Below are 20,876 nucleotides of genomic sequence, written 5' to 3'. Positions count from 1 at the left end.
GGTGAATGTGAGTCTTTTACCCTTTTGAAAGGCTTGTAATTAAAAAAATGTTTTAAATACTCTTAATTAATATTTGAATTTTTATTCCTTTTATTATTAATACATATATGTATGGGATAGAGGGTGTCACACAAAACACAACTCAAGGTCAATTAAATAGATACAACATAGAAGCAAAGACATAAGGAGTTTTATACTGGTTTATCTCTACCAATGAGACTACGTCCAACTCTTGAAAATCTACCAAGTTCCACTTTCTTTCAACAACAAAAAATACTAGTATTTTTCACTACTATTTTTGTCTCTTACACAAAGCTTATCCAAGCTTTTCCCATGCAAGTATTGTATTTCTACTATGTGACTTTTGACTCTAAAACAAATCAGAAGATTTGGTTGAAGAAAGGTGCACATGGGCAACCACTAGCGTCTTACAACAGGTTTACAAGTTAAGAAATTTACAAGAATAGGTAGCTCGAAGGTAGGACAAAATATGTAGTTCAAAATTCAAAAACTTCAACACTTCAACTCCTCTTGTAATTGTAGGCTTCTTCAACAAGTAATTGTTATTTCTAAATTGTCTTCATTTGCGTCTGGTGTAGCGTCTGGAGAGGGTATCCATTGGGAGCATTAAATGTTGCATTAAATGCAATTCCATTCCAACTTGATAAAGCACATTGCTTATCTTCCTTGAATCATACTTTTTCTACCATCTTCATTGGTCAAACCAACTTTTGCACAGTGTAGGTTTTCACACGATAGTCACATGTCTTTTTAGGTGAAGATAGAGTTTAAACTTAATTGTTATCTTACTTTCTTCACTTTGAGAGATCCTAGGATGGATATTCGAACATTCTCTACACAAAGGATCAAGAGATCAGAGCATTGGCTCAGTTTTTAATGCTTCACAAAACTAGCATTTATCTACTATTGTTTAATCTATAAGTTGCAGATACAACGCTATCGCCCATAGTTCTAAAAATCAGCTTGGAATGACCAGAATGAGACCCAAGCATACAATCGGTCCTAGTTGGTTGTTGAAAATTAGCTCGGACCATCACCGCCACCACTAGCATTCTCCCACTCATGCTCCTATTCCTTTAGTAAAGTCGCCAATTCACCCTCCTACCCACAAACAAGCTCACCCTCCATATCACCACAACCATCACTATACCACTCTTTAACTCCTACTCCTCTTCCTGTTGGGAAGACTCCAATTCATCATCATGTTCACCCCACCAGCTCAACCCTTGCACCAATTCTCCACCTCCTACCTACACTTCTTGATGAGTAGACCATAATGTGAAGAAAATCCTAGTTCCACCTCCAACTCCTAATTCATAGCATTGAACAGATTTTAGATCCAATTCCCTCACTAAAGCTTTTGTATTACATTATATGAATCAATTTTATTTCAATGATTTGTTGGTTTATCTAGGATTTTAGGAAAGGGTTATGTGGCTTAAAGTTGCACCAAGATGGTTCTATTCTTAAAAATATATAAAATAAAAATGTTTGCAATAGATTTTGCTTTTAATAACGGAAATAATTTAATGGAGATCGTACACTTTGCAAATATCCATTTGATAGTATTTTATGAAAATATTATTTGTCTATATTTATTTTTATCCACATAACTATGGCAATTATTTTTTGAATGTAGGGGCTAAACTAAATCAATTCAAATTGGTATCATTGAAATAGAATATTCAAGATGAATTCCTTAAAAAATAGTTATAACATTAATTTTATAATTATATATGAAATTAGAAAGTAAAAAAAAAAAAAGAGTCTCTAATGACGTAAGATCATGTTTCAGGACAAAGTTGAAGTGTAACATAACATGTGCCTTTGGTGTCCATTTTTAATTATAATTAGAATTTTCCCCCAATAACCCACACAATATAGGTTAGTATGAAAAAGGTGAGAGTGGATTATGAACGTGAAAATCAAACTTTGGTTAGAGAATATGAATAACCCTAAAAGTACCTATGGGTTGTCCTATGATTTTTGGCTCTATTGTTGGCTGACAATTTTGTTTATTGATAATAAGAATTCTTAAAATAAAGGAATTTACCAACGCAACAATTATACAATTTTTGTCTTCATTTATTGATTATACAAAAGAAAGGTTACTTCAATGTTTTTCCAAATAAAATGTACGATATAGAAATGTGTATTTGTTTTTTTGTTTTCAGTTTTTTTTATGTTTTTTCTCTTGTGTCACATGAATTTGGTTGTGACTCCCTTAAATCGTGAAGATGATCAGAAAAAATATTGTATTGATTTTGAAAAGAGTTTAAGATGTGGTGAACACTCAGATATTGATGATTGATGGTCTAGATTTATTTTCAGAAGTAAAAGTATTGAGAGAAATATTAAAAGATAAAGTTAACACACCAATGGAAATATTAAATTATATAAAAGAATTAGAGTCTTTGCCGAATGCATGTATTACTTATAGAATATTATTAACAATATTGGTAACAATTAATAACATGAACCTAACCTTAGACATAAATGTAACAAGATGCAAATGATTATCCTTAGGTAGAATGGTACCTTGACCATAGTGGAGACTTTAAATATCACAAAATACATATAACTATAATGCCCTTGAGAGTTGATGTCTAGGCGACTCATACTCTAAGACACTTCACTCGATAACACTTTACTTAACTTCCTTGTTGATCAGATCCTTCATTAGTCAAGATCTTTTGTTGGGAGTCATTTTTGAGACATTGACAATCAAGTCTGATACAACTTGTAACACCAAACAACTTTCAAGATCATTGATGTTCCCCGTCCCAAACCATCACATGACTTTTTAATATGCTTTGGTCTCATTCACAAGCTTCTTAGGAAAAATGACTCCCAAACCAAACATGCTTCTTATGAAACTTCTTAGGAGGTCACTCATCCTGAAATTGCTCCAAACCAAACATGTTCAACTATAGAATTTTTAAGTGATGGACTACCAAAAGGTATATGCATCTTGGGATAGGTAGTACTAATTAATTATTTTAAGTCATCCTTAATTGCATAGTCCCAAACTTGATCAATCTTCATATTCCTAAGGAAAATTTAATAAAAATAAATAGTGAAATATAAGTTTCAAAATTTTAAATTAATCTTCTAACTTTCTGAGTGGCAAAATCATTTATCAATGTTTTACAATCCAACAATTCTAATATTTCACTCTCAATAGATAAAATAGGTAACTTATTCAATGTATCTTTTAACATTGTTGATTTTAGATAAAATTTAAGCAATTTTAATTTTAAAAAACTTCTTTCGACGGTATCAACTGTTACCAATATTGTAAATAATATTCTATAAGTAATACATGCATTTGGAAAAGACTCTAATTCTTTTATATAATTTAATATTTCCATTGGTATGTTAACTTTATCTTTTAATATTTCTCTCAATACTTTTACTTCTGAAAATAAATCTAGACCATCAATCATCAATATCGAATGTTCACCACATCTTAAATTCTTTTCAAAATCAATACAATATTTTTTCCGACCATCTTCCCTTGAAGTATATATTCTCCAATCATCAATATTTTTTTCTCTAAGATTTGCAAAATCGTGAACCACATTATACCAATGAAGTTTTTCGTCTTAATTATTTTCTTTGTAGATCAAACCTCCTATTTTAAAATTATAAATAATCTAATTTCTCGAAGAGGACTTGATAATCTGCAGACCTTATACTCCCTCCTTAATTATTATAGTTTTGAAATTAATTCTTTAAAAAAATGATATATAAAAAAAATATCCCATCCAAAAATTTATGATTCATTCATAATTCTTAAATATTTTGTTCAATAGATTCATTGTTTGACTTCCTTTTTAGTGTCAAAATGTTAGAGTCAAATGCTAAATAAATAAGCAATAAATTAATTTATAGTTCCTTGTATATAACTAATAAAATAGATAATTTAATTTCAGAAGCAGAAATAAATTAGCCCAATTCTAATTTTTTATATTCCCTATTTAAAAGGTTATCTAAATAATAACATGATTTCATGTTTTAAAATGAAAGTAATATTTTTTTATTTGATCAATTAAGTGATTGTATTGAAAAAAATATTTTAAATTATAAAAAAGATTCCATCTCATAATATGTAATTCGACACTAAATTTGCTAATTTAAATTTTCATAAAATTGAAAACTATTTCATTAAATACATTCAATTTGTTGTAAATATGGAGATCAGTAGTATGGAAATTTGTACGAGATATTTACGAAAGAAATAATCCAACATGCTTGCATGTTGACTTCTTCGAAAGTTTTGATTTTATTTATTATAATTATTGCCTATTTTAAATACATTTCTTGTTATTTTAGTAAATTTGGTTCATTTTCTAATTCATTCTTTTAAGTTTCAACTATTCCACATAATCGTTCTCCTAATCACTACTCAAATTTTCATTTCGAAGAAAGATGAAATTAATTTTTCGTTTAATTTTATTTGACAAAAAGTCTTCATTGTTTATCCTACAAATTAGTCTTCGCCAAATCAAAGCCCACACACTACACCAATATTTTTTCGGGTACAAGACACCAACACTTGAATCAAGAAATGGCCAAAGCCTTAACTTTCCTGCTTTTAGTTTACTGCTTCACTTTATTTGCTCAAGAGCTGTAAACTTTCCTCATCATAGTCCACTTGCTACTCCACTACACCACCAGCAGCAGCATGAAAGTGATCACCACCACCATCACCTCCACAAACATAGCCAATGCCATCTATAACATCCTAAAATTTGGGTTTATAAGTACACTCACTACTACAAATATGACATTCTAAGTGTGGCGTCTCCAAAATAATGACTGGTTTAATAGTAATGATTTAAATAATAGAAACCATGGTAAAAAAATTTTTATTCTTTTTCTTTTTCATTTCTTTCTCTTTTCACAATAATTAGGTTCAGAAGGAAAATCCTCACTATAGAGTCCTGAATGGCCAGTTCACAACTCTATTCGGAGTCATTTCTTTCTTACCGCTCGTAATATCTAAACTATTTTGCTGTTTCAAAAGGAAGAGTACCCCAGCCATTACTTTAGGTCATCACATGAAAATAATAAAATAAAATACGGTCGGTAAACTCTTTTGCAAATAAAGTTTGCTAATGCTTTCTTTTCAAATAACAAGGTTAAACGTAAGTACATTCATCATTTAAAGCTGTCCAAAATATGGGAGTTTTACAAAAATACTTAGTGTCATCCAAAGCAAAAGTATCCCCTGTAGTAGCTTCAACCACATGTGTACAATCATCAAATTCCTATACAATAGGTCTACCCGTACAAAAACAAAAGAGTAAACCTAACAGTTAGTCCTAGATACACCCACCCTCAAAAGTATATAAAACTAGTCCAATAAGCTGTCTACTATGATGAAGAGCCTCCACTAATCGCCATCTCTCCAGGGCCACTATCCTCCGTAGAGTCTGCCTCAGATGTCGACACGACGTCCTCGGGAGAATCCACCTCAGGGAGTGGGTCCTCATCACCTTCTAGAAAGTCAAGAGCATCCACAGCAGGCTCGGGAGGTAGTTCCTCAGGGTCCTCCTCAGGGTCTTCCTCGGATGACGTCACCTCAATCACGTGGACTGGCTCCACTAGACGGTATGGTGTAGGCGTGAGTAGTATCCACTCCACAGTGCGCTGAAGCGTGCGCGCGGGTTCATCTGGATGCACCAATGAAGTAGCCGTAAATCGAATCGTGCCCCGAAATCAGCACCTCATGTTGCCTTCGAGGGTCTCCCAAGCTCCCTCTAGGCACTCCATCTCCACTCGATCATGGATTAGCTGCGCCGCCATCACGATCTACAGGAAAGAAAAGAAAGGGGTAGACTCTTTCATGAAAATCTAACTACGCCGCACACAATTCGTCTCATAACCACTACATGCAAGTAAAAGGGGTATCTTAAAGCTTTTCATCTCTGGTAATCGATTACACAGCCTTGGTAATCGATTACCAGAGGCCAAACTCGAATTACACAGCTTCAGGACATGAAAACCTGAAAAAGGCACTGTGTAATCGATTACACATACCTGGTAATCGATTACCAGTGACCCATTCCTCTGTGTAATCGATTACACAGACTGGTAATCGATTACCAGAGGCCTCCACAATCTCCCAGTTCCCTTTTGAAGCCTGGTAATCGATTACATCCCCTGGTAATCGATTACCAGAAGCTCTCCTAGCTACCTGACCTCGTTTTCAAGCCTGGTAATCGATTACACCCCTTGGTAATCGATTACCAGAGACCATCTTAGCCTCCTGTCTTCATTTTTAAGCCTTGTAATCGATTACCCACCCTTGGTAATCGATTACCAGAGGCCATATCTCACATATAAATCAAAGTTCACAGCTGGCCAGCCACCACACAAGCCTCCTTGCTTTGTGGTCTTTGTTCGTTTTATCTGTTGACTGCCAGGAGCTCGCCTGTTTAGGTACATCACAGGTTCTCACTGACTGACTATGCCCGGGTTGGGTCGGGATTGGTCAAGCTTGGTTTTGGGCAATAGCACCCCACCTGACGTCCCCAAGGTCTCCTGACCCCCGCGACATATCTTCAGGTACCACTCTATGGTCAACGAATAAAAGCAGGAAGTTTCACCCTTCTACACTTCCTCATCTCAAGCTTGTAGGATTATGGGGTACCCATCACATGTGGTACTAGGTGGCGGTCGGGCGATGGTGCACAACAAGTTTTCCACATCCGCAAATCGCGCATAAACCCACCATCCCCTGTTGCCCACCTCCAACTGAGCTCACGTAGTCCCACGTAGCCCATATCCTCGTTTCTCTCAACACCGGGTCCCCATCAATCCTCCCAAGCTTCCCCAACATCCAGGTAATTCAACATCCAAATCATCACAAACTAACAAACCAAGCAAAATAGGGCAAAGGAAGAAAACTCTGCCCAAAACTCAAACCAAAATCATAGCGTTTTCTCACTTAAAGACCCCAGTAACATTTCCTTCGTTCCAATTCGTTAACCGTTGGATCGACTCAAAAAGTTTACTGGAAGTCTCTAGTACATAAGCCTACATTTTGACCGTTGGGATCTGCTAGTAAACATCCAGAACTCATTCTGCACTACTCTTTCCACAACCAGCAAAACATAGCATTTTTCTGCACTTATGCAAAATTCTGCTGCACAATTTCACAGCAAAATTCTGCATAAAGTGCAGATTTCGAAAACCACACTTCGTCTCATCCAATCTTGCCCAAATCAAATCCTACAAGTCCCAAATCATGTATCAATCATGTCTAAACCAAAGTCAAGCTTCAAAACACAGCAACACAAAATTGAGGTGTCCAATACCCCTCAATTTAATGGATTTTCTAGGTTTGAGAAGTGAAATTGAGAATGGGACAGATTTGAAGCAAACTCTTACCTCACACAAGTCTATAACATCAATTTAAACTTGTTCAAACTGGATTTACGCCTAAAATTTCACCGAATCAAAATTTGACTCCTCAACACCCAAATTTACACTAGAAATGGCTCTTTGTTCACTTTGGTCATTTGTTTTTCTCTCTAGCACAGCCTAACCTTTCTCATAAGTCCTAAATGGCATTTCAAGCTAGGATTAACTCACTCTAACCTCTAAATACTACCAATTCCAGATTTGGCCTTCCAGCTCTCAAAATTTCACTCTTTTTCCACTCATAACACCATATTCTCACCTTCTAACCCTAGGTTAATTCTACCCTTCATCTCTAACAGTTTTCCATAAGCAATTTCAGCACATAAACATCACAAGCATCATCATAAAAACCCTAAAACAGAATGGGTATGTTTAACTCATCCAAACATGGCAAGTTCAACATGCTTTCAACAAATTTCTTCACAAATAACTATCATGAAGCAGAAACCTAGCAAAACTACCCATCATATCTCCCAAAACCCCATACCCATGAAAATCAAGAGAGAAAGAAATCCACCCAAACATGAAATTTCGAAGTCCCACACGTAGAGATGCGCTTCACGACTCCGAAAATGCCTTCCTTTCGTGATTTGGAGCAGAAATGATGGCCAAAGGTTGGAGCTTCAATGGAGAATGAAGGAGAAAGAAAAGCAACGTGAGGGAGAGGGAGAGAGAGGGTTGTCTGAAATTGGGCTGAGTGAGGAGAGAGAGAGTTGCTTTTTGGTTTTAAAAAAAAGGCTTTTCTCTTTTCTTTTTATTTTATTTAAGCTATGCCACATGTCTCCATTTGAGTGGAGCAAAAAGGGCCCACTTTCTCTTTTGATTGTGACCCATACACAGCCACAGAAAGTGAGAAAAATCTGACCTTTTAAATGCTAAAATCCTACCTCGGTTTGCGTGCCGTTTCTCTGGTTCTAGTTCTTCGCGTTTCTCTGTGTCCGTCGGGGCCAGGTTTTTGAAAGTAGGCAATATATATATATCAAAACGCTCAGAATAAAACCCCGAGCGTGGTTCAGAGGTTGGTTTTGTTAAGTTTTAAGTCGCACGCAAAACGATGATTTTTAGACTAATTAATTAAGAATTAACCCATAACCTCCCAGTTATGGATTTCTCTTCCTTAATTAGCCTAACCCACATATCTTGCCCCCACTATTCCTACTTCTATCAAGAACATATATGCATATACACTGAATAATACTTATATATATATATATATATATATATATATATATAATCATTCAGAATACATCGTTTCCAAAAATTCCGGGTAGAAATTTCCAGGATGTCACAATACTCCCACCCTTTTAGGAATTTCGTCCCCGAAATTAACTACTCTATGAACAAACTTGGGTACAATTCTCTCATCCTATCCTCCAACTCCCATGTAGAATCACCCTCATCGGTTCCCCACTGCACCTTCACCAACACGATCTCCTTTCCTCTCAACGACTTCATTCTTCGATCAGTGACCTTCTGAGGTTGTGCTTTATAGGTGTGGTTATCCTTCACTTGTACCTCGTCCACTGCAAGTATATGTGATGGATCCGGGTTGTACCGTCTCAGTTGAGAGACATGAAACACAGGATGTAAATTCGATAAACTCGGAGGTAAGGCGATATGATAAGCTACAGGCCCAACCTTCTTCAAAATCTGGTACGGACCTAGATACTTGGGCGTCAACTTCCTAGATTTGAGAGCTCTTCCAACTCCGGTGACAGGAGAAACCTTCAAAAACACATTTTCTCCTTCCTGAAAATCTAGTGGCTTCCTCCTTCTATCATAATAGCTCTTCTGCCTATCCTGAGATGCTTTTATCTTCTCTCGAATCGATTTCACTTGTTCGATAATCTGTTGTAGCATTTCAGGTCCAAGAAGTACTGCTTCTCCATCATCATACCAACAAATAGGAGTTTTGCACTTTCGTCCATATAGAGCTTCAAAAGGAGCCATACCTATATTGGCTTGGTAGCTATTGTTGTAAGTAAACTCAATCAATGGCAAACAATCCATCCAGCTACCTTGTTGCTCTATAATACATGCCCGAAGCAGATCCTCTAGAGTCTGAATGGTTCGTTCAGTCTGACCATCTGTTTGAGGATGATAAGCTGAACTAAGCTTCAGCTTTGTCCCCAAGGCTTCATGTAGACTCGTCCAAAATCGCGAAGTGAACCTTGGATCCCTATTAGATACAATACTGGAAGGAATTCCATGCAACCTTACCACTTCTTTGATATAAAACTCCACTAGCTTTTCCATTTTATACTTCATATTCACCGGAATAAAATGAGCAGATTTGGTAAGTCGATCTACTATGACCCACACAGCATCATGTCCCCGACTAGTCTTAGGTAAACTAGATACAAAATCCATAGATATGCTCTCCCATTTCCATTCCGGAATTTCCAATGGCTTCAATTCTCCTGATGGTCGCTGGTGCTCAGCCTTAGCCTTTTGACATGTCAAACACCTTGCTACATATTCAGCCATATCTTTCTTCATGCCATGCCACCAAAAACTTCTCTTCAAATCTTGGTACATCTTAGTCATTCCGGGATGGAAACTAAGACGACTTTTATGCGCTTCTTCCAAGATCTTAACTTTCAAATCATCTAAAGATGGCACACATATCCTCCCCTTGAATCTAATTAACCCGGTTGTGTCCTTCTCAAACTCCACACCCTTATCCCCCATTACATCTAACACCTTGCCTTGCAAAAACGGTTCATCCTCTTGAGCCTCGCGTATGTGATCTACGAATTCATTGGTGATCTGCAAGGCTCCCACAAATAAGCTCTTGGGTCGCACCTCGATTGCTAGATTCAAATCTCGGAACTCCTCTATCAATCTCTGCTCCAAACTCATCATAGTCGCAACATGTAAAGATTTCCGGCTTAGCGCATCGGCTACTACATTAGCCTTTCCGGGATGGTAGGAAAGACCAAAATCATAGTCCTTGAGGAACTCCATCCATCTCCGTTGCCTCATATTGAGTTCCTTCTGATCGAACAAGTATTTGAGACTCTTGTGATCACTGAAAACTTCAAAACGAGTATTGTATAAATAATGCCTCCAAATCTTTAAAGCAAAGACCACCGCTGCTAGTTCCAAGTCATGGGTCGGGTAGTTAACTTCATGAGGGCGTAATTGACGTGAAGCATAAGCCACTACTCTTCCGTCTTGCATTAACACACACCCCAAGCCTTGCCCGCTTGCATCGCAATACACTTCAAATGGTCTCTTAGGGTCGGGCAAAATTAACACTGGAGCTGTTGTCAACCGCCTTTTCAACTCTTGGAAACTTTGATCACATTTCTCATTCCAAACAAACTTCTCATTCTTACGAGTCAACTTAGTTAGGGGCAATGCCAATTTAGAAAATCCCTCAATGAATTTTATATAATAGCCAGCCAACCCCAAGAAGCTTCGAACCTCCGTTGGAGTTGTCAGTTGTTGCCACTCCATAACCGACTCCACCTTGTTCGGATCCACCGCAACCCCGTCCTTAGAAATCACGTGCCCCAAGAACTGCACTTTATCCAACCAAAATTCACATTTTGACAATTTGGCGAACAATCTCCTATCCCTCAGGATATGCAGCACAATCCTCAAGTGCTTCTCATGCTCCTCCTTATTCCACGAATACACTAGGATATCATCAATGAACACAACCACGAACTGATCCAAGTAATCATGGAATATACGGTTCATATAATCCATGAAAATAGCCGGAGCATTAGTCACTCCAAATGGCATGACTAAATACTCGTAGTGCCCATACCGAGTCCGGAACGCAGTCTTTGGGATATCTTCCTTCTTAACTCGGATTTGATGATACCCCGATCGCAAATCTATCTTCGAAAATACCGTCGCTCCCCTCAATTGGTCAATCAAATCATCTATCCTTGGTAGAGGATATTTGTTCTTGATAGTGACCTTGTTTAGCTGCCGGTAGTCTACACACATTCTCATACTTCCATCCTTCTTTTTAACCAACAAGACCGGCGCTCCCCACGGTGATGTGCTTGGACGAACAAATTGTTTGCTCAAAAGATCCTGCACTTGTGCCTTCACCTCTGCTAGTTCTACCGGAGACATTCTATAAGGCGCGATCGACACTGGATTCGCCCCAGGCACCAAGTCAATAATGAATTCCACTTCTCTCTCAGGTGGCAATTCACAAATGTCGTTAGGAAAAACTTCTGGAAATTCTGACACCACCGGTATACTACTAACTTCAGCGTCCTCTTCCACATACATAGAGAACAACACCATGTAAGTTCGAACATCCCCCGCTCCATCGTTGGTCGCATCCCCTTTCGATGGTTCATTTGGAACTACATCTCCACCAAACACTAGCATCTTCTCCTTGCAGTCTAGAAAGATATGGTTAGTAGATAACCAATCCATCCCCAAGATCACATCTAGATGAGCTAAAGGTAGGCAAATCAAATCCGCCGTAAAAGATCGACCCTCAACAATTATGGGACACTTCACACACACCCGAGAGGTGGTTACAGGCTCGTTAGTCGGAGTAGACACCACCATATCATATGGTAACTCCGTCGCACATAACCCCAACCTCTCCACACATGCATGAGATATGAAAGAATGTGTGGCACCCGAATCATAAAGTACATCTAGTAGTTTATCAGCAATCAAACACTTACCCCGTATCAAATCGTCGGAGGCAGCCGCTTCTGAACCACTCATAGCAAATACCCGGGAGGGTACTTTTGGTCTTCCACCACTAGTGTTGTTGTTGCTAACATTACCGCTCCTTGTGGAATTTGTGGGTCCACGATTTACGGTGTTGGAATTGGCGGTCACCGTCGGTCTTCCGGTCACCCTACATTCTCGAGCATAATGGCCCACCTTGCCACACACATAACAACGGTTCTCCTGTGTCTGCTGGAGCTGTGGGCAATTCCTCTTAAGATGCGGTCCCCCACACTGAAAGCACTGTACCCCAGTCCCCCTTGACTGGATCATATTGGAGGTAGCCATAGGTTGCTTCCCCTTGTTGCCAACATACGGCTTCATCCTCTTATTACTATTCCCCCTAAAAGGATGGTTTCTTTGAGGTCCTCCAACGCCTCTAGCTTGCCTCTCCTTCATCTTATCTTCAAAAATCCTGTACTTTGTTACCAGCTGGTTAAAATCCGTGATCTGCATATAACTAACCGCCTGTTGGATCTCCAACCGAAGTCCATTCTCAAACTGAGCACATAGATCTTCCTCATTCCGAGCATCTTGGTATTGAGGCCAATACTGCAGAAGCTCATTAAACTTAGCCGTGTACTCCCCAACGGACATGTTTCCTTGCTTCAAATCCAGAAATTCCCTCGCCTTCCGCTTCCTGAGATCTCGTGGAAAGTAATTTTCCAGAAATTTGTCCTTGAAGGCATTCCAAGGAATCACGCCTCCAGGTGCAACAAATGAAGGCTTCACGAACTTCCACCAATTCTCGGCCTCCCCTTGGAGCATAAATGTCGCATAAAGGACCTTATGCTCCTCAAGGCAACCCATCGCCTCGAAAATCTTTTCCGTCTCAGCTAACCACAACCTAGCACCTTCCGGATCATAGTCTCCACTGAACTTTGGCGGGTGGTTCTTACGAAAATCCATGAGTCTCCGATACTCCGCCGGCTCCACATCACGTTCCTGCACTAGAGTTTCCAGCACAGCGGTGATGCGGTTGAGGACATCACGGTTCTGATCCCTACCACGTCCTGCCATACCTAACCTGTAGGGAAACTATTAGTATCCACAAAATCCTACTGAGAGAGTGTACCACACAGGCTATGACAGTTATAACAATACCCTTCTCCCTAGACATATACATACATATACACACAACAATCCTACTGAATCAATCGCACATTCATGCATAAACAAGAAGGTAGAAATGCACACAATGTGTGACTTAACGTCACTCCCCGAAACCTACTTCCAAGTTTCAGAGATACACAACATTCATACAACAAGACCATAAACAGGTTCACTAGAATCCAACTTTTGCTCTGATACCACCATTTGTGGCGTCCCCAAAATAATGACTGGTTTAATAGTAATGATTTAAATAACAGAAACCATGGTAAATTTTTTTTTTCTTCTTTTTCTTTTTCATTTCTTTCTCTTTTCACAATAATTAGGTTCAGAAGGAAAATCCTCACTATAAAGTCCTGAATGGCCAGTTCACAACTCTATTCGGAGTCATTTCTTTCTTACCGCTCGTAATATCTAAACTATTTTGCTGTTTCAAAAGGAAGAGTACCCCAACCATTACTTTAGGTCGTCACATGAAAATAATAAAATAAAATACGGTCGGTAAACTCTTTTACAAATAAAGTTTGCTAATGCTTTCTTTTCAAATAACAAGGTTAAACGTAAGTACATTCATCATTTAAAGCTGTCCAAAATATGGGAGTTTTACAAAATACTTAGTGTCATCCAAAGCAAAAGTATCCCCTGTAGTAGCTTCAACCACATGTGTACAATCATCAAATTCCTATACAATAGGTCTACCCGTACAAAAACAAAAGAGTAAACCTAACAGTCAGTCCTAGATACACCCACCCTCAAAAGTATATAAAACTAGTCCAATGAGCTGTCTACTATGATGAAGAGCCTCCACTAATCGCCATCTCTCCAGGGCCACTATCCTCCGTAGAGTCTGCCTCAGATGCCGACACGACGTCCTCGGGAGAATCCACCTCAGGGAGTGGGTCCTCATCACCTTCTAGAAAGTCAAGAGCATCCACAACAGGCTCGGGAGGTAGTTCCTCAGGGTCTTCCTTGGATGACGTCACCTCAATCACGTGGACTGGCTCCACTAGACGGCATGGTGTAGGCGTGAGTAGTATCCACTCCACAGTGCGCTGAAGCGTGCGCGCGGGTTCATCTGGATGCACCAATGAAGTAGCCGTAAATCGAATCGTGCCCCGAAATCGGCACATCATGTTGCCTTCGAGGGTCTCCCAAGCTCCCTCTAGGCACTCCATCTCCACTCGATCATGGATTAGCTGTGCCGCCATCACGATCTACAGGAAAGAAAAGAAAGGGGTAGACTCTTTAACGAAAATCTAACTACGCCGCACACAATTCGTCTCATAACCACTACATGCAAGTAAAAGGGGTATCTTAGAGCTTTTCATCTCTGGTAATCGATTACACAGCCTTGGTAATTGATTACCAGAGGCCAGATTCGAATTACACAACTTCAGGACATGAAAACCTGAAAAGGCACTGTGTAATCGATTACACATACCTGGTAATCGATTACCAGTGACCCATTCCTCTGTGTAATCGATTACACAGACTGGTAATCGATTACCAGAGGCCTCCACAATCTCCCAGTTCCCTTTTGAAGCCTGGTAATCGATTACATCCCCTGGTAATCGATTACCAGAAGCTCTCCTAGCTTCCTGACCTCGTTTTCAAGCCTGGTAATCGATTACACCCCTTGGTAATCGATTACCAGAGACCATCTTAGCCTCCTGTCTTCATTTTTAAGCCTTGTAATCGATTACCCACCCTTGGTAATTGATTACCAGAGGCCATATCTCACATATAAATCAAAGTTCACAGCTGGCCAGCCACCACACAAGCCTCCTTGCTTTGTGGTCTTTGTTCGTTTTATCTGTTGACTGCCAGAAGCTCGCCTGTTTAGGTGCATCACAGGTTCTCACTGACTAACTATGCCCGGGTTGGGTCGGGATTGGTCAAGCTTGGTTTTGGGCAATAGCACCCCACCTGACGTCCCCAAGGTCTTCTGACCCCCGCGACATATCTCCAGGTACCACTTTGTGGTCAACGAATAAAAGCAGGAAGTTTCACCCTTCTACACTTCCTCATCTCAAGCTTGTAGGATTATGGGGTACCCATCACATGTGATACTAGGTGGCGGTCGGGCGATGGTGCACAACAAGTTTTCCACATCCACAAATCGCGCATAAACCCACCATCCCCTGTTGCCCACCTCCAACTGAGCTCACGTACTCCCACGTAGCCCATATCCTCGTTTCTCTCAACACCGGGTCCCCATCAATCCTCCCAAGCTTCCCCAACATCCAGGTAATTCAACATCCAAATCATCACAAACTAACAAACCAAGCAAAACAGGGCAAAGGCAGAAAACTCTGCCCAAAACTCAAACCAAAAATCACAGCTTTTTCTCACTTAAAGACCCCAGTAACATTTCCTTCGTTCCAATTCGTTAACCGTTGGATCGACTCAAAAAGTTTACTGGAAGTCTCTAGTACATAAGCATACATTTTGACCGTTGGGATCTAGTAGCAAACATCCAAAACTCATTCTGCACTACTCTTTCCACAACCAACAAAACATAGCATTTTTCTGCACTTATGCAAAATTCTGCTGCACAATTTCACAGCAAAATTCTGCATAAAGTGCAGATTTCGAAAACCACACTTCCTCTCACCAATCTTGCCCAAATCAAATCCTACAAGTCCCAAATCATGTATCAATCATGTCTAAACCAAAGTCAAGCTTCAAAACACAGCAACACAAAATCTAGGTGTCCAATACCCCACATTTTATGGATTTTCTAGGTTTGAGAAGTGAAATTGAGAATGGGACAAATTTGAAGCAAACTCTTACCTCACACAAGTCTATAACATCAATTTAAACTTGTTCAAACTGGATTTATGCCTAATATTTCACCGAATCAAAATTTGACTCCTCAACACCCAAATTTACCCTAGAAATGACTCTTTGTTCACTTTGGTCATTTGTTTTTGTCTCTAGTACAGCCTAACCTTTCTCATAAGTCCTAAATGGCATTTCAAGCTAGGATTAACTCACTCTAACCTCTAAATACTACCAATTCCAGATTTGGCCTTCTAGCTCTCAAAATTTCACTCTTTTCCACTCATAACACCATATTCTCACCTTCTAACCCTAGGTTAATTCTACCCTTCATCTCTAACAGTTTTCCATAAACAATTTCAGCACATAAACATCACAAGCATCATCGTAAAAACCCTAAAACAGAATGGGTATGTTTAACTCATCCAAACATGGCAAGTTCAACATGCTTTCAACAAATTTCTTCACAAATAACTATCATGAAGCAGAAACCTAGCAAAACTACCCATCATATCTCCCAAAACCCCATACCCACGAAAATCAAGAGAGAAAGAAGTCCACCCAAACCTAAAATTTCGATGTCCCACACGTAGAGATGCACTTCACGACTCCGAAAATGCCCTCCTTTCGTGATTTGGAGCAGAAATGATGGCCAAAGGTTGGAGCTTTGTTTGGAGCTTCAATGAAGAATGAAGGAGAAAGAAAAGCAACGTGAGGGAGAGGGAGAGAGAGGGTTGTCTGAAATTGGGCTGAGTGAGGAGAGAGAGAGAGTTGCTTTTTGGTTTTAAAAAAAAGGCTTTTCTCTTTTCTTTTTATTTTATTTAAGCTATGCCACATGTCTCCATTTGAGTGGAGCAAAAAGGGCCCACTTTCTCTTTTGATTGTGACCTATACACAGCCACAGAAAGTGAGAAAAATATGACCTTTGAAATTTTAAAATCCTGCCTCGGTTTGCGTGCCGTTTCTCTGGTTCTAGTTCTTCGTGTTTCTCTGTGTCCGTCGGGGTCAGTTTTTTGAAAGTAGGCAGTATATATCAAAACGCTCAGAATAAAACCCCGAGCGTGGTTTAGAGGTTGGTTTTGTTAAGTTTTAAGTCGCACGCAAAATGATGATTTTTAGACTAATTAATTAAGAATTAACCCATAACCTCCAAGTTATGGATTTCTCTTCCTTAATTAGCCTAACCCGCATATCTTGCCCCCACTATTCCTACTTCTATCAAGAACATGTATGCATATACACTGAATAATACTTATATATATATATATATATATATATATATATATATATATATATATTCAAAATACATCGTTTCCAAAAATTCCGGGTAGAAATTTCCTGGATGTCACACTAAGTCGGTTAAATTTGACATTCTACGACGGTTTTGAATCGTCATAGAATGCTGCGTCTTAAAATAGGATCATACTTATAACAACGGTTCTTCAACCATCTTAAAAAATATAGGTTTCTAAGACGGTTATTACACAACCGTCTTAGAATGATCCATTTTCGAAGGAGGCTTGAAGGTATAGCCCGCTTGGTATGTCGTTGGATCTAAGACGGTTACTGAATAACCGTCTTAGAAAGTAAGACTTACTACAACGGTTATATTAGGAACCGGCGTAAAATGTCTTACTTTCTAAGACGGTTATTCAATAACCGTCCTAATATGGTTTGATCAACAAACAACTTTTAAGATGGTTCTGTAATAACCGTCTTAGAAAGTAAAACATTCTAAAACGGTTATTTAAGAACCGTCGTAGTATTTCTTCTTCTTTTTTTGCTGCTTATTTTTATTTATTTATTTCGGTTCTGTTATTTTTTTTATCTCTGGTAGCCTTAAGCCAAAACATTGTAGATTGATGGAAATAAAGCAAAAGTAACTAGTGTCTACTCCCTAGCTTAAGTAATTAAAGTAGATCTATATGTTATCAACTCCCTAGTTTAAGTAATCAAAGTAAATTTATATACAAACAACTTGCCAAGAGTAACTTATTAATACATGGGAGGGTCAAAATTCAGAAATGAAACAACAATCTTATTAGAATCAATAACTGCAAACATAAAAGAATAAATAAAAGAGTACTATTAGAATCACTTGTAATATATCTGAGGATGAATATAAAAAAATACAAATTTTCTCTCCAATATTATTTCTCTCCTCTCTACCAAACACACCATAAAAGAAACAACAATCTTTCCAATTTATTACACAAAGGACACAGCCTGAAAAAAGAAGAGCATGCATCAAGTAAACCAATTAGGCATGATGCCAAAGTAGCAGCAACGACATAATTAGCTTAATCCATCAAATTCCATTCAGGTAATGTGATATGATCACATTCACATTGATTCAAATGCTATATACAAGTATCTTAGCATCATCTGAAAGCTAAGAAGCCAACTACATAATGAAAGCTTCAAATAAATCAATAATAACATGGCGCAAGCTTTGATTTAAATCCTTTCAATTGAGTAGCATTAGAAATTGGACTTGTCCAGAGATGCTGCAGTATGTCCCTCGCTTGCAATCTTCCAAACTCAAGCAGGCAAAACAAATAATAGTCTCCCTAAAAACAAATCAATACCTGCATGTCTGTAACTCCATACAAGTGAAGCTTCCCTTTTTTCAAAATATGATCGAGCACCTACATGTCTCTAATAAAATAAAAAATTATTAGTGATATCCTCATAGAGAAAAAACAAAGAAAAAATTATTAAGGAATAACCACAAAATTTAGATTTCATCAGTTATCACAAACATATTTTAGTCAAATTTTAATTTTAATTGAAAACCAACATCATAATTACTCAAGGATCTGCATAAATATTATAAATATTATAAGAGTGACAAATATGATATCTAAGGTGATAGAAAAAAGTTTAACTATACAATTGATTTTTTAATTATAATTAAAAATTCAATTAAAAAGCTTGTTTAAAAACATTTAATTGAATCGTCAATTATTTAAAACTATTATGATGGTATCATTTTCCATTATTTCCGTTAGTTTAATTGTAATGTTTTTAAATAATTGGAGAACATGATTAAATTAACAAATTTGACAGAAAAAATGAGAAAGAAAATTTAAGGAAAAAAATGATAAGCTTATATCATATAAATGTTGATTGAGATAATAGTTAGTAATAAACCAATAATTTTAAGCAAGAGGGCAAAACAAAATGGTTGATATCATTGACATATAGAAACAGGAGTATTGATAATTGCCAATAAAGAAACACAATAAGAAACCAAGGCAACAGGGAAGGAGCCAAAGAAAGAGTCAGCTGCTGCAACAATGGGAAATAAAGAGGAGCTTCCATTAGCCAAAGAAAGAGTCAGCTGCTGCAACAATGGGAAATAAAGAGGAGCTTCCATTAGCCACGTTATCAGATATACAATCAAGTTCCCAATTATTCCTGCAAAGCAAGTGACGTCCCCGCCGTTGAACTTAGCACTACGTGTAGCATCTCTAAGGTGTAATTTAGCACTACGTGAACAAGCTGACAACATTTTGTGATTGAATTTTAACATTCATTAATTAACGTCATGGATAAAATTAAAGATTGTAGTACTATAGATAAATAATAATAAAAAAAAGAGTAAATGCTTACTTTTGTTTATGAAAATCAAATTACAGGAATTGTTCACTTTAGTTCTTGAGATTTGTAAAATATGAAATAAAAATGAATTTATTTTTTATGAATTGTGAATACAGTTAGTAATTATAATATGTATATAATTTTAAATTAGTTATTATAAAAGTTAATAAATTTATTTTATATAATAATTTATTATCAAATAACACTGTCAGATTATACCGTACAAAGAATTTACTCATAAAAAAATAATAAATTACATTAGATAAAATTTTCCTTTTTTTTTGTAAAAACATCAAAACTTTAGTCTAGAGTCCGGAAAACATCAAAACCTGAAAATAGCATATGACTTTATAAAAAATAAAAAAAAGAAATTAGTATAGGAAGTTTGACCAGACAAAATTACTATAACGTTTTTATATGTTAGTGGTTTCGACCAAGAGTCTGACGCAGTGTCACCAGTTTGAATCGCTACACCTAATACCAAAATTATTTTCTAGTAGCAAATGATTCAGAAATTAAATAAATAAATTGAAAAAAAATAGAGATGAAGTGTTGAGTACCTTCTTCTCGCCGAGGAAATTTCTGATCTTGATGGACTTGTTGTTGTTGCCAATGCTAGCTTTGATCGGAAAATGAGCGTACACGAATCTTAAGCTTCCTTTTACTGCCATCGTCAGAGCTTCATTTTGCGTCTCTGTTTTACACTCCTATGACTTCTGCGTGCCTCCTCCCAAGTGCTGCAGAGACACAAAACCCTAATTCGCTTGGAGCTTATATTGAACTTCATACGTCACAAAAACATGGATTGGGCTAGGCCCATAACTTACTCACTCGCACAAAATATTCAAATTTTTATTTTATTTTATCATAAGTTAAGTTAACTTGCAGGATCTAAATCATTCTACAATTTTTAAATATTTTCTTGAATAAAATATATTTCCAATTAAGTTCAAGAATTTGAATTTGTTTTTGTTTTTTTAATTAGGTCCGCAATGCATACACCTAATTAAAAAATATATACAACTTTATAGATTTAAATAAAAAATATACAAGAAATTCAATTAAAAAAATTGAAAGACGTATGTAACTAAAAATTTGATAAATTTTTAAGAACTTGCATGATAGTTAAACATTTTAAAAATCACTCTAGAGCTTCAAACAAACTCTATTTGCCTTTAAAAATCCCCCTACCACTCCAAAATATAAAAATTCAT

At 37.5% G+C, this 20,876-nt stretch overlaps 1 long non-coding RNA gene across 1 annotated transcript; it reads right to left on the bottom strand.

Annotated features, from left to right (window-relative positions):
• Window positions 1-18,134: 18,134 nt before the first annotated feature.
• Window positions 18,135-20,432, bottom strand: LOC114384387. Its single transcript, XR_003660665.1, has 2 exons — window positions 20,223-20,432; window positions 18,135-18,717 (listed from the first exon to the last, which is right to left on the bottom strand). It is a non-coding gene; the product is annotated as an uncharacterized LOC114384387 (long non-coding RNA).
• Between the last annotated feature and the right edge of the window lie 444 nt (window positions 20,433-20,876).

The sequence above is a fragment of the Glycine soja genome, chromosome 14 (assembly GCF_004193775.1).
Source record: "Glycine soja cultivar W05 chromosome 14, ASM419377v2, whole genome shotgun sequence".
Taxonomy (NCBI): domain Eukaryota; kingdom Viridiplantae; phylum Streptophyta; class Magnoliopsida; order Fabales; family Fabaceae; genus Glycine; species Glycine soja.
The sequence above is the reverse complement of the archived record's forward strand: the minus strand, read 5'-3'. Positions and strand labels throughout refer to the sequence as shown.